Source organism: Myotis brandtii, unplaced genomic scaffold (genome assembly GCF_000412655.1).
Source record: "Myotis brandtii unplaced genomic scaffold, ASM41265v1 scaffold112, whole genome shotgun sequence".
NCBI lineage: Eukaryota > Metazoa > Chordata > Mammalia > Chiroptera > Vespertilionidae > Myotis > Myotis brandtii.
This window is the reverse complement of record NW_005353838.1, coordinates 10,973,798-10,988,434: the sequence shown is the minus strand read 5'-3', so window position 1 is coordinate 10,988,434 and position 14,637 is coordinate 10,973,798.

The following is a 14,637-nucleotide window of genomic DNA, read 5'->3' as shown; positions in this document are numbered from 1 at the left end:
CGGCTCGGCTTCGCGGGCCTGCAGCAGGCTGACATCCCTCAGCCTTTGGGGGAGCCACAAAGGGAGGGGGCCAGGCTCTCCGGCCAGGACCTCCTGTTATGTGTTTATTTTCTGTGTGTTGGGTGGACGCATGCTGGACCCGCGGTGTGGTCGGCCCCTGAGGGTGCGGGAGGGATCCCGCCCTGGGATGCAGGGCTTGGACAGCCCCCGGTTCCCTTGGCGCTTTGACATCTCTCTCTCGTACACTTCACCCTGCAAGTTGGAAGTGCTGTTGAGGGAGTAACTTGATAGCGGCTGTTTGACAGGTCACCTCTTCCTTCACATTCTGTCTGTGCCAACCATACCCACCACGCATTCTAGCAGAGGTTGGCAAACCTTCCGTTAAAATCGCCACTCAGAATACCCCCTGTGTTGGAAAATACGAATCCACACGGTTTTCTTTGGCTTAACGAACCTTATTTTCTTAGGTGCGAGAAACTTTTTTCAACCTCCCCAAGGTAGAATACATAATAAAGGAGGTTTATCTTTGTTTACGCACCTTGGGTCATGCTCTCACCTATCTGGTTTCATTGGTGTGCTATTTTGGTATCACAATACTAAATGGAAGGAAGATATCTTCCTTTTGCTGTGAGCAATAAAATACTTCTTTGTTCTAGAACCAGGAAGCTTTATGTGGACAGAAGTTGGTGACTTGCTTTTCACCCCATGACCAAATACATTAAAATATTCCCAAAGGACTTAAGAAAGCATTACACAACTCTGTAGATTGTTTGTGCATCCAAAGTTCCAGGAAATAATTTTGCTGTATGTCTAGTCAAACAATCTAACATTGAAAAGTGGGCCTACTCTGTAAATACCCACACATTAGGGGATGCATTGATTGGATTTAAAGAGTTTACCAAGCACCCCTGTGAATAATAGTTGGAAGGAATCATTGGTGGATGAGATTAGGAGCTGATGATGGATGGACCTAGAAGTCTGACAGTAAAATGCAGAACACGTGAAGTGGTAGAGGTTGCAAATTCATTTATTTGGGTTTTTGTTTGACAGGCATTTCTGAAAACTAAATGTCTACTAATTTAAAAAGCAGAAAAGATTACATTTTGACCTGTTTTTCATGTGCTTAATAAAGACTCCTTGAAGCTCTTTTCTACTTCCTAAGAACACACTTGATACTAATAAGGACTTTTCTTTTGAAGAAATAAAATTATACCAAATTAATATGATCTGGAGAAAGTTTCTCTGGCATAATTAGTAGTTTGACTTCACTAAGGATACCATTTATCCGTGTAACGTTGAACTTCAAAGAGCTTTCCTAGCTGTTATAAGCAATAGGAACAATCTCTTGAGAAAAGTAGGATATTTACTAATGAAAAGTAGCAGAAACTTAAATTTATGAAATCATTTTCTTTTTTAAAAAAAAAATATTTTATTGATTTTTTACAGAGAGGAAGGGAGAGGGATAGAGAGTTAGAAACATTGATGAGAGAGAAACATCGATCAGCTGCCTCCTGCACACCCCCTACTGGGGATGTGCCCGCAACCAAGGTACATGCCCTTGACCAGAATTGAACCTGGCCGACGCTCTATCCACTGAGCCAAACCGGTTAGGGCAAAATCATTTTCTTTTATCGAGATAAAACTCATATACTTTAGACTCCACTTTTTATAAGTGTTCAGTGGCGTTATTATATTCATAAAGTAGGACAAACATCTCTAATTCAAGAACATTTTCATCATCCCGAAAAGACACCCCCAAACCCATTGGCTATTATTCCTATTCTCTCTCTCCTGCATTTGGCAATCACTTATCTACTTTCAGTATCTGTGGATTTGCCTTTTCTGGACATTTCATGTAAATGGAGTCAAAGTATGTGGCTCTCCATATTATGCATATATCAATACGTCATTCCTTTTAATGGATAAATAATATTCCATTATATGGATATACCACATTTCCACTTTTTTACTATTATGAGTAATGCTTCTATGAACACTTATTTATAAGTGTGTGGACATAGGTTTTCTGTTCTGTTGGGTGAATACTTCGATGTGGTATTATTGAGTCATATGGTAGCTCTGTTTAACCTCTTGAGGAACTGCTAAGCTTTTTCATAGCTGCCGTACCATTTTGCAATCTCACCAACGAAGTTTGAGGGTTCCATTTTCTCCAACACTTGTTAAACGTTGTCTAGGATAGTCATTCTACTGGGAAGGGGTATTTGGTTTTCATTTGCATTGCCCCAATGCCCTAATGGCTAATGATGTTGAACATCTGTTCCTATTCTCATTGGCCATTTGTGTATCTTCTTTGGAAAAATGTCTATTTGATTTATAATCATTTCTGCTTGTTTTCACATGTATTTTCTTATTTAGTCTTTGAAATAATACTGTAAGATAGATTTATTTCTGTTTTACTGCTAGGAAAGTAAGGTGCAAAGAGGTTAAGTAATTTGCTCCTTTTTAAAAACCTTATAAAGTTAGTAAGAATAATGGTGTGAATATAAACTTAGGTCTTCTGACTCCACTTCCTGCATTCTTTCCACTTTGTGAGGCATACAGAACTCAAATTGTCTTCGCAGATTTGCTTGGCTAATCATTGCCAAAGTGGGGGCATAATAAATAAATAAATCAACAACAAAAAGCAGGTGTTACGGCCACAGTGCCTCATATTCACCAGATTTTGTTATGCTTTCTCAACTAAATTTTTTTTCTCTATCCTAATAAGGTGGATATGATATGCATATTTCCTGTGGGGAAACAGAGCAGTTAAACCTAGTCCCAGCTTCTTAGTGTCATAGCTAATCCTAGAACCCACTACTCACTGGGACATGGGGCTTTCTCTTCTCCTGCAGCTTCATGTTCTCTGTTTTCTCCCTTTAATATTAAAGTGATTGGACAATTTCACATTTTTATAAACATTAACATTTTTCTGGATTAAACTGAAATTAGCTTTTATTTTTGAACTAAGTGGCTTGCCAGTTTCACTTGGAAGTGCAGGATTACTAGGGTATATGCTTCAGTTTTTGTGTACTAGTTTGGATCAGACATATGCAGAATTCTCAACTCTTAGAGGGTAGAGTCCATAAGTTATTTATTCATCTTTGCATGTTCATTGTCCAACATAGTGCCTGTCACATACCAGGGACTCTAACCTTTGTTTAATGAATAAATACAAATACGTTTTTTTAATTGGAAAAAAAAATACACAGAACAATACAAATTACCTGTTAACACTCTTTTAGAATAAAGGTAGTCTAAATTCCAGAGAAAGAAAATATTTCTTAACCCTGGCATATGACCTAAAAACTAATAAATGTTTAAAATTAGAACTTGATTTAAAACTCAACACTGTATGTTATGGAAGTAAGTAAGTGTTGTTCCATCCTGTGTTTAAAAAAGTAGGTTCCTAGCCAGTTTGACTCAGTGGTTGGAGCGTGGGCCCGTGGACTGAAGGGTCCCGGGTTCGATTCCAGTCAAGGGCATGTACCTAGGTTGCAGGCTCGATCCCTGCTGCTGGTCGGGGCTCATTCGGGAGGCAGCCAGTGGATGTGTCTCTCTCATGTCAATGTTTTCTCTCTGTCTCTTCCCCTCCCTTCCACTCTCTCTAAAAATCAATGGAAAAATATCCTCGGGTGAGGATGAACAACAAAAATAGGTTCTAAGTACCTGCTGGCACAAGCGCTTACTCTAAGCTCAATGTCCAAACAAGAGTTGTACTCTGAGTATTTGTTAAATAAAGGAATGCCCAATGAATGGGTAAAAGAATTAATTTTTGCTCTAACAAGTAGAGGAGATAACAGCAAGTTAATATTTAGGCCCTGTTACTCATTTATGTATTTTAATTGTCAAACATATATGTTAGTTATAAAAATTCAAATAATGTATGGGTATATAGAGTTAAAGTTGAAAATCTTCCATTTACTTCTTGTCCTCTTTATTTCTTTCACTCCAAGGTAATCATTATTAACAGTTTGAGATTTATATTAAAAACCTATATCTTTGCATTTATGTGTACGTAAGTACAAATATACATTTATATATCCAACCATACCCACATACGTGTGTGTATACACATTGGTTTTTCTTTCTTTTACAGATGGGGCCATTCTACATATATCCTTTGTTTTTCACTCAAATATATTAAGACTTTTGCATCTGTCATCAGAAAAGATAAACATAATATTTGTTTGCTTTTTAGTTTGCTATTCTTGCCTGGTTTTGGTGTCAAAATTAAGCCAGCTATTACGAATGAATTGGTAAACTATCCCCATTTTCTCTGTTGTCTGGAATAGTTGAAAATATCTGCCCTGTAAACATCTTTTAGAAATCACCTGAAAACCTTGGTGAAGGAAGAAATCCATGACAACCTTTCTCATTTTTCCTGTTTTATTGTTCTATCACGTTTTAGACCTTATTTTCTATTTCGTGTTTGGTGAAGGAATCCTTCCATACACACTTCTCTCAGCTCTGATAAGGTGACAAATGCAAATGATTAAATGAATCAATGGATGCAGAAGTATGTGCACTTTTCTCTTAGAGAGATCCAGAGTAAAGTCCTACACTTACTAGGACTTTGTATACTTTTGGCACATTACCCTCTTCAAACGTCTGTTTTCTATTCTGTAAAATGGTAATGGTTCCAACCTCACAGGAATCCTGGAAATATTAGAGATGTGAGACAATATATGAAGTTGCATCTAATAAAAGTGAAAAAAATAACACTAAACTATAAATGTAAATTTGTCACCTTAATTACTATAAATTGTTTCATCTACCAAGAACAAATTTAAGGAGAAAGAATGGTGGAGCTATAGGGATGATTCCACTAATAAGTTGGAAGAATCTATAAACATTTCCAGGCTATTTAAAACTTAATTTTGGAAAACAATGATTTCTAAATACCTGCATGCTTTTGGGGCAGGATAGTGGGGAAAAGTACTGGAGTAAACAGACCTGGATTAATCTTGCATTATCACTTGTTAGCCTTGTGACTTTGGACAAGTTAATTTCTCTCTGTAAAATTGGATAAATGCACTTACTTTATAGGGTAAGTATGAGGAAAGATATTAGTATAATGCCTGGTATTTAATAGGTATTCAGATTGTTAAAAAACATTTTTTTTGCATGTGTTGAGTGCCTAACATTGATGAGCATGAGGTGTTGGGTTCTGCTATTTCAAGGCTGCATGGTGCAGTGGAAAGGACATTAGGCCCTAAATCAGACATTTAGCCTGTGTATTGCACTTACTTGCCATTGGCCTTGGACAAGATGCCTGCTCACCTTCTTCTATTTCCTTACCTGTAAAAAGAGAGTAAGAGAACTAACGCTTATTGAGAATCTATTTTATATGCATTTATTAGGCATATAAAAGATTTAACAAATCTTACTTCATTTAATCTTCCCAGTAATCCTCCCACGTACAGATAATTTGTCATTTCCCATTTTAATAGATGAAGAAACAGAGGTGCAGGAATTCGATTTTCTGAAGTCCACTGGGTGTCCACCCTCCTCCCCGGCCCCCCAGTCCCGTCCATGTTCTTTTATTCATTACAGCACTCCCCTCCTGGGATGATAGGATGTGTCTACATACAGCGAATACCAAATGGAGAGAATACTGCAAACTGAAACACTAAGTGTATAAAAGAGCTAAACCAATGTATGATTAGGCTACTAATTTAATAATGATTTCCATTAATCAAATACAAATAGAGGATTGTTAATGTGTCCTAATGCCTGTGCTTAAGAGTAGTAATTTAAGTTTTTTAATATGTATGTTTCTTATAACCACTTCACTTAAATAATTTATGAGTCTTCATTGCATTTCTGCTTTGACCACGTGAAGGAGAGGGAGTAGGTAGTTGTCATAAAGGGAAATACGAGCTTGTTTGATGGGTGTGTGTGTGTGTGTGTGTGTGAGAGAGAGAGAGAGAGAGGGAGAGAGAGAGAGAGTGTGTGTGTGTGTGTGTGTGTATGGAAGAGGTGAGAAGTACAGTTCTATGGCAGTTTGGCATTTACTGAAACTATAGACTCGTGGAAAGAAGTAGGGAAAAATCTACATTATAATTCATTATCCACTAGCAGACTTGCAGAGTTTTTTAAAAAAATGACCCTGCCTTTGTCAGCTGGTTTGTAAAGAGCTATTGATTGATTATATTCTTGAAAGATAGTGATATTGTCTTTCCTTTGATAGGGGTTGCCAAAGCTTTTGCTATGGGTTTTATTTTATTTAATCAGATTCTGTGATATTGATTTTGCATTTCTGCAAGCCTTGTGCTAGAGATATGCAACCCCTCCCCCCCAAAAAAATGCCTTGGGATATGATTCAGTAATAGTATAGAAGGTTTAGCAGTTCTGTTAAGGTTTCAGTTATCATTTTTATTCTGTTGATTAGAAGTGGGAATTCCTATGTTCAGGATAGAGAATTTTTACCAGAGTGACTGGAATTGCACTGTGGAAATTCTCACTGGTATTGAAGACTACTTTTTTTTTTTTACAGAATACAAAGTGTGGTGAGTTATATGTAAGAGGTAGAAAACATGGTTCTTGTCTTCAAAGAGTATATTTTTAGTTTGGGAGGCAATGAAGGAGGACACAAGTAAAAGGACACAGAGGATTTTTAAAACTTGCACTTGCTCTTTGTAAAATCACTTTAACTGCATTGGGCTTTGTTAAATACCATAGGTCTCTCCTGATGGATACTGTCAGAGTAACCCAACCCTTTGAAAACTGGAAGGTGTGTGTCTTGTATATCTTGTTCATTCTATAGTGTTCTCTTTGCTGTACAAAAAAGGACTGTTTGGAATAAGTACCAAGAATAGTTCCTCTTTTCAGTACTTTGCTTTTATCTCCTGGATTGTGGACTGGGTTCTTCTTTTTGTGATGGCTGTTAGAAAGCCAGAGCCAGGCTTGTGGAACACCCCAGAGTGGGCATACAGGCTTTATGCTTTGCATTTTGCTTAGCCTTGGCTTGGCACCATTGTTGGGGTCTTCTTTATTCTTTTGCTTTTATTGTTTAATTTATTAACTTTTATGGTTCATGTAGTCTTACAAGTCTCATTAATCCTTTTCAGGACAAGATAGGGGTATATATAAATAATTATACATAAAATCCATGGAGGAACATATCAAGGCAAACAGATTAATATAGTAGAGACCATATATGTCAATGGGTTTATTTCATGGGCCAGCTTTGATTGATAATGGTGGCTGAATGGAACACTGACTTAAGAAGTAGTTAGAGGCACCGTGGTGTGGATTTAGTGGGAAGGGCTATTGTGATCATTGAGCAATGTTGTTGTCATGGGTGTAGGAATATTGATGGCCAGTGTTTGTCATCCCTATTATAGATAAAATATACAGGATACTGGATAGTACAATGGGTGAGTGACTTTTTAAGTTTAGAGTTAGGTTTTGCCTGGTGAGATTTGAATTTGGGAAACAAGCTGGTTATTTTTTTTTTTTATTGCTTAAAGTATTACAAAGGGTATTACATATGTGTCCTTTTTTCCCCCCGCCCTTGACAATACCCTGGCCTCCCCTATAAGCTGGTTATTTTGGGGGGTTGGCAGTCAGATTGGTTCAGCTGCAATGAAATGTCTGCAGTGTGTTAAGCAGAAATGGAGTTGGTGGGAAAAGTGAAGAAGGAGGTGTGGGCAGCCTTCTTCCACAATCCCATCCAGAATACCACATTTGTGTTTAGTTGTCTTGTCTCCTGAGTCTCCTCTGACAGTTTCCTAATCTGTTCTTTTTTTTTTTTATTTTTTTTTTTTTTTTTTTTTTATGATCTTGACAGTTTTGAGAAGTCCTGGTCAGATATTCTATAGGACATCTCTGAACTTGGGTTTGTCTGATGATTAGAATGGGCCTGTGGATTTTTGGAAATAAGTTGAATTGCCCTTCTCATCATGTCGTGTGAGGGAGTGCCGGATATAATAATGACATTACTGGTGATGTTAACTTAGATCACTTGGTCAAGGTCGTGTTTGTCAGGTTTCTCCACTGTAAGGTTACTATTTTTCCTTTTCCATACTTTATTTTGGGAAGTGATTCACTAAGTTCAGCCTATCCTCAAAGTGGAAGGGGGAATTAAAGGAGCTTTCTTTTTAAAAAATGTAATATTCCTTTAGATGGGTCTACTATTTATTTTATTCAAATACTCCCTTATAGTATGTAATAAAGAAGGAATATGCAAATTGACCATCACACAGTCACAAAGATGGTGGCGCCCATAGCCACAAGATGGCGGCGCCCAGTCCCCTCAGCCCTGCCGGAGTCCCCCAGTCCTTTCAGTCCCACCAGGGGGGTGGTAGGCGCGTGGTATGGCTGGACCCACCCTCAGGCAGGTCAGGCCGCTCCTTGCACCTGCTGCCGGAGTCCCACAGTCCTATCAGCCCAGCCACGGGGGCAGCATTGCATGGTGTGGCCAGACCCGCCCTCAGCCCCCCAGCCGCACAGGGCCGCCCAAAGCTCAGGTAACCAGGGCCAGCTGAGGCTTGCACTGCTGGCAGTGGCAGCTGCAGAGGTCTGATGGGGGCGTTGCCTTCCCCTGATTGCCGGGTTGCCTCCCGCCCCTGAGGTTCCTGGACTGTGAGAGGGGGCAGGCCAGGCTGAGGGACCCCCCCACCTCCAGTGCATGAATTTTCATGCACTGGGCCTCTAGTTGATAGATATTTAGATGGTTTAGTACATCCTAACAGGTAAGGAAATAGGCTCTGGAACTACACTACCTAGATTCACATCCTGGCTCCACACTAGTTCTGTGATCTTGGGCTACACTCACTTGACCTCTTAGTTTCTCAATCTGTACAACAGGGCTGTTGATAGTAACTACCTCCTAGGATTGTTTGTTGGGAGGATTAAATGAGAAAGTGTATGTGTAAAGTGTTTAGAACAGTGTCACTATACTAAGTGCTAAGTAGGTATTTGCTATTATTATTATGACTAGAGGCCCAGTGCACGAAATTCGGGGGTTGTGTGTGTGTCCCTCAGCCCAGTCTGTACCCTCTCCAATCTAGGACCCCTCGGGAGATGTCTGACTGCTTGTTTACCCTCTCACAATCCAGGACTGCTGGCTCCCAACCGCTCGCCTGCCTGCCTGATCACCCCGTAACCACTCCCCTGCCAGCCTGACCATTGCCTAACTGCTCCCCTGCCAGCCTGATTGCCCCCAACTGCCCTCCTCTGCTGGCCTGGTAGCCCCTAACTGCCCTCCCCTGCAGGCCTGGTCCCCCCCAACTGTCCTCCTCTACTGGCTTGGTCACCCCTAACTTCCCTCCCTTGCCAGGCTGGTCGCCCCTAACTGCTTTCCCTACAGGCCTGATTGCCCCCAACTGCCCTCCCTTTCAGGCCTGGTCCCTCCCAACTGCCCTCCCCTGCTGGCCTGATCGCCCACAACTGCCCTCCCCTGCCGGCCATCTTGTGTCGGTCATCTTGTGTCCACATGGGGGCTGCCATGTTGTGTGTTGGAGTGATGGGCAATTTGCATATTACCTCTTTATTATATAGGATGATTTTGACTTTACTATGATACTGCAATGAATAACTTTGTATATATTACTAGAGGCCCGGTGCACGAATTCGTGCACAGGTGGGGTCCCTTGGCCTGGCCAGCGATCAGGGCGGATCGGGGCGGTAGGAGGTTGTGCGGAGGGAAGGACCACAGGAGGTTGGCCGGCCGGGGGAGGGGCCATGGGAGGTTGGCTGTGGGAGCGCACTGACCACCAGGGGCAGCTTCTGCGTTGAGCATCTGCCCTCTGGTGGTCAGTGCGCATCATAGCGACCAGTCGTTCTGCTGTTTGCATATTAGCCTTTTATTATACAGGATACTGTTTAATGTCTGTTATCATTAAACTACCCCCTTCCAACCCTCTTCTCAACCACACTGTAAAAAACAAAAATGCTGAATCTTACTTTTACATCAGTTGGATGGGGTGTAGTGGGCATGATGGTCTTTTGTTTGGATTTCACTTTGGAGGAGTCCATGAGCTCAGCCTAGCCACTCATGAATTATATGCACCCTGTTCCCTCACATGCCAGAGGCTTCAAGAACTCTGGGGCATGAGAATAGCCTGCTGGGGGTTGGAGGGGAGGAGGAGATACACAATGTCCCCATTCTGAAAGAAGGAAGGGGATATTAAACCAGGAGAAGGAAGTAGACACCATGAACATGGAATCTGGATCCGTGGAATATGAGTTTCTTAGCTTCCTAACAATAAAGTTAAGAGAGGAGAAGGCAAAGGAGAGCTCAAGTAACCTACCTATTAGTCAACTCTTTTGACCCAGCTCTCCTAGTCTTATCATTACTAAAACAATTTCCTAGTGGACTCAGCAAAATAAAAACAAAGCTCCTACACCCTCGGTTAAACCAAGTCAAAACAAAAGGTGAACATTTCTTCTAGCTGCCTTCAACTACAAAGCAAGTCTGTTAAAAGACTGAGTGCAGTTCTTGTTTAAGTTCTTTTCTGTTTTGATAGGGGAAACTGGAAGACTGTGGTCTCTTGGGGGCAGGAGGTATGAAGGGTAACCTGGGGGTGGTAGAGAACTTAGGAGGCGGGAGAAAGGGAAGCTTAGAGGTAGCTAAAATGACAAATACAGGTTTTTACAATTATTACCAGATCATGGATTATCTTTACTCACAGACAAATAAAAGCTCTATTTCAAATATTTCAAATAGAATAGGCAGCTAACCAGACACATATCTTGAGTTGTGGTGAGATGGAGCTGATACTAGTACTGTAACAACACTTGGATTGCAGTTTAATTCTATTTTAAACATATTATTTCTGTTAAAATGCCATTTTTGTTAACCTGCTTTTGTACATTGTTGAAAATATTTAAGCCTATCAGTTACTTACACCTTAAATGTGAATCATTTAAGCAGATAGTTATTTCTTTTCTCCTTACTACTTGACTGAGATCAGATACTAAGGAAATAAGAATGTTGGTAGAAGAGAGGTAGTTTTATAATTTACATCTGTTCTGCAGGCTCATACTGGACACCATGGTTAACTTTAGGTGACATTTAAAAATTGAATTTGGTTTGCAAAGAGAAGACATTTTTTTGCCTTTTTTAAAATATATTTTTATTGATTTCAGAGAGGAAGGGAGAGGGAGAGAGAGATAGAAACACCAGTGATGAGAGAGAACCATTGATTGGCTGCCTCCTGCACACCCCCTTCCGGGGGATCGCACACCCTCTATCGGGGATCGGGCCTGCAACCTGGGCATGTGCCCCCGACTGGAATCGAACCTGCAGCTCTTCAGTCTGCAGGCTGACACTCTATCCACTGAGCCAAGCCAGCGAGGGCGAGAAGACAACGTTTTATGAAAATAATATTTCTTTAGGCAACTTAAAATTACTGAGTCCAAGAATATTCTTTCGAAGGTTTATTTTAATTATCTATTTTTTTTATAAGATGGTTGCAGGAACAGTGGAGATAATATAGCATTTTATTATACAGCCCACTTAGAGTTTTTAAAAATTAAATTAATGCTATTTGAACATTTGCATTTTGTCAAGCACTGAGATACAGAGTAAGGATACAGTATACTAACTACTTGTGAAAAAAGACTTTGCTATGTAGCAGAGAAATCAGACATTGGTAGTGATTAGTAAACACAGTGCTCTGGAATGTTTTATGATAAAACTAGTGCCCCGGTGCACAGATTCATGCACATTGAAAGGAAATTAATTAGAAGGTGGCCAGCAGGTAGGATTGGGGGAGATGGGCCAGACACGCCCTGGAGCTAACCTCCCATGGTTCCTCCCCAGCTGGCCGCACCTGGGGCAGTGCCTTGGCTTGAAGGGCATCTGCAGAGTGCGCGGGGTCCCTCTGGCATGTGGGGACACTTAGCCTGGCCTGTGGGGATTGGGCTGAAACCAGCTGACATCCCCTGAGGGTTCCCGGGTTGTGAGAGGATGGTTCTCAGGTGACACACCCCAGAATTGGGCTCCCTCCTCTCTGGTTCTGGGGTGCATCACCCGAGAACTGCCGCTGCCAAGTCACCGCAGCTCGGTGGCTCCTGCGTTGAGCATCTGCCCCCTGGTGGTCAGTGCGCTTCATAGCTACCGGTCTGATGGTTGCTTAGCCTTTTATATATATAGATTGGTAGACATTTGGCATCAAGTAGGTAGTGTATTCAACTTAAGAGCTTGACAGGACTCTTAGTTTCAATAATAAAAGTTGTTAGGGCTCAGGAAAGAAGGGCAAGTTAGAGGAAGAGGCAAGAGAAAAGAGGTCAGTTAATAGAGAACAGAGAAAAAGGGATCAAAGACAAGAATTCAATTAACTTTTGTGAGAACAAAGTCTTTCCTCTGAGGAAGAAGAAATAAGGTGTTCTAGTTCCTTCTTTATTTTAGGAACACTTCTTCAGTTTGGTTTGTTATATGTGACTTCTATAAGCAAAATACACTAAGAATTATAAAATGACACTGACTTTTTTTTCTTGCAGTTGTCATTTACTAAGTGATAAGTTTCCAGTTTCCTATAGAAACTGTCATGACTGAAACTATCAAAAGAGCTGATACTTTTAAGTTAATTTTAATGAATGATGGGGAGAGTTAGTGTATTATTATCAAATTGCTTGTCAGATTTTCTTTTTCCTAAATGTAGCATATACTGTAAGTATAATGCTTTATCTAATATATATTTTTATGGAATCTAAGAATTTTGAAGGAATTTAATTAATGGTCATAAAAGTTTTAAGGGAAGATCAAGATAAAGCATTCTTTTTCATCATGCCAATAGTTTTCTAGGGACTTATTAGTATCATTATACTTATGGAATATTTTTTAAAAAAATATATTTTTATTGATTTCAGTGAAGAAGGGAGAGGGAGAGAGATATAGAAACATCAGTGATGAGAGAGAATCATTGATTGGCTGCCTCCTGCACGCCCCCTGCTGGGGATCCAGCCCACAACCCAGGCATGTGCCCTTGACCGGAATCGAACCTGGGACCCTTCAGTCTGCAGGCCAAGGCTCTATACACTGAGCCAAACCAGCTAGGGCTGGAATAATTTTAAAATTTGTATGCATGGTTGTATCCCTGTCCTTCTGGCAGGAGAGTAAAAGTGTCAAATCCCATTGACTCTTGTCTCTGGGGAGCAGGGGTTAGGAGGAAGTTTCTGTACCCCCCAGACATGAAAGCAAGTATATGGCACACATGTCTGATTATCACTACTTATTCTGGAAAATAATTACTTTCCTTATTCCTAAAGAAAATAAATTTGTATAAAATTTACCACTTAAAATATCTCCAAATGAACTCAGTCAGTCGTACTTGGCACTTGTAGGAAAGGGACAGACATACAATAGAAAGTAAAATTGACTCAGTCCCTGACCTTCCATAGCATATACTTTTTTAAAAAAAATATATTTTGTTGATTTTTTACAGAGAGGAAGGGAGAGGGACAGAGAGCTAGAAACATCGATGAGAGAGAAACATCTATCAGCTACCTCCTGCACACTCCCCACCGGGGATGTGCCCGCAACATGGTACATGCCCTTGACTGGAATCGAACCCGGGACCCTTGAGTCCGCAGGCTGACGCTCTATCCACTGAGCCAAACCGGTCAGGGCGATAGCATATACTTTTAACATATGGTAAAGTTTATGCTTAGAAATATAGTCTATAATAATCAAAATTGAAACATACTCAGACATAGCGAGCCCAGTGGTGGTTGCCAGAGAAGGGGAGGGGATTTGGGGGACTGGGTGAAAGAGTGAAGGAATTAAGAAGTACAAATTGGTAGTTATAAGATAGTCATGGGAGTGTAAATACAGCATAGGGAATATAGTCAGTAATATTGCAATAATTATGTATGGTGCCAGGTGGGTACTGGAAATATCAGGGGGAATACTTTGTAAAGTATATGTTGTCTAACTACTGTGCTGTACACCTGAGACCAATACAAAATAATATTGAAAGTAAGCTGTACTTGAAAAAAAATAAGTAATTAACAAATATGTAAAAATAACACAAGCAAATATGACTTGGTTCATTCTATCAATGAATCCCCATTCAGCTAAGTTATATACTGAGTGATAAGTGTAATAGAGATAGTGTAAGATAAAATAGTAGGACGAAGAAGGAAGAGAATGGTAACATCCTCACAAAGAGTGTTGTGTCAGGGAAGGTTTCACAGAGAAGGTGAAACTAAGCTACAGTTCAAAGACTAAGGAATTTCTTTGACTAGCTAACCAGAGATAGCAGGATATGCTAGAACACAAACAATGCAAAGCATTGTAGGTTGAGAGAACTGCACTTGTTTTTGTTTTTTTTGCTGATGAGAAGGACATGAAATAGAAAGAGAGGCAGGGGCTTGATCTGGAAAAGACTTAACTCTTGCAGAACAGATGGCCATGGAGGACCATTCAGGATTTTAGACTAGTGAGGTAGTTAATTTTGCAAATATGTGAAAGAGGGGTGTCTGGAATAGGGAAACCTTTTAGAGGTTATACAGCAAGCATGTCAAACTCAAAGGCTAACACAGACCAGATAAGTTTATTTGGGCCGCAAAAGTTTATGTGGGCCGCAAAAAAACAAAAGCTGCAATTTTCATAGAAACATAGGTTTATTTCGATAGAGACATGCTGAATACAAAGGGCTGAAATAAATGAGTAATTGTTAACCT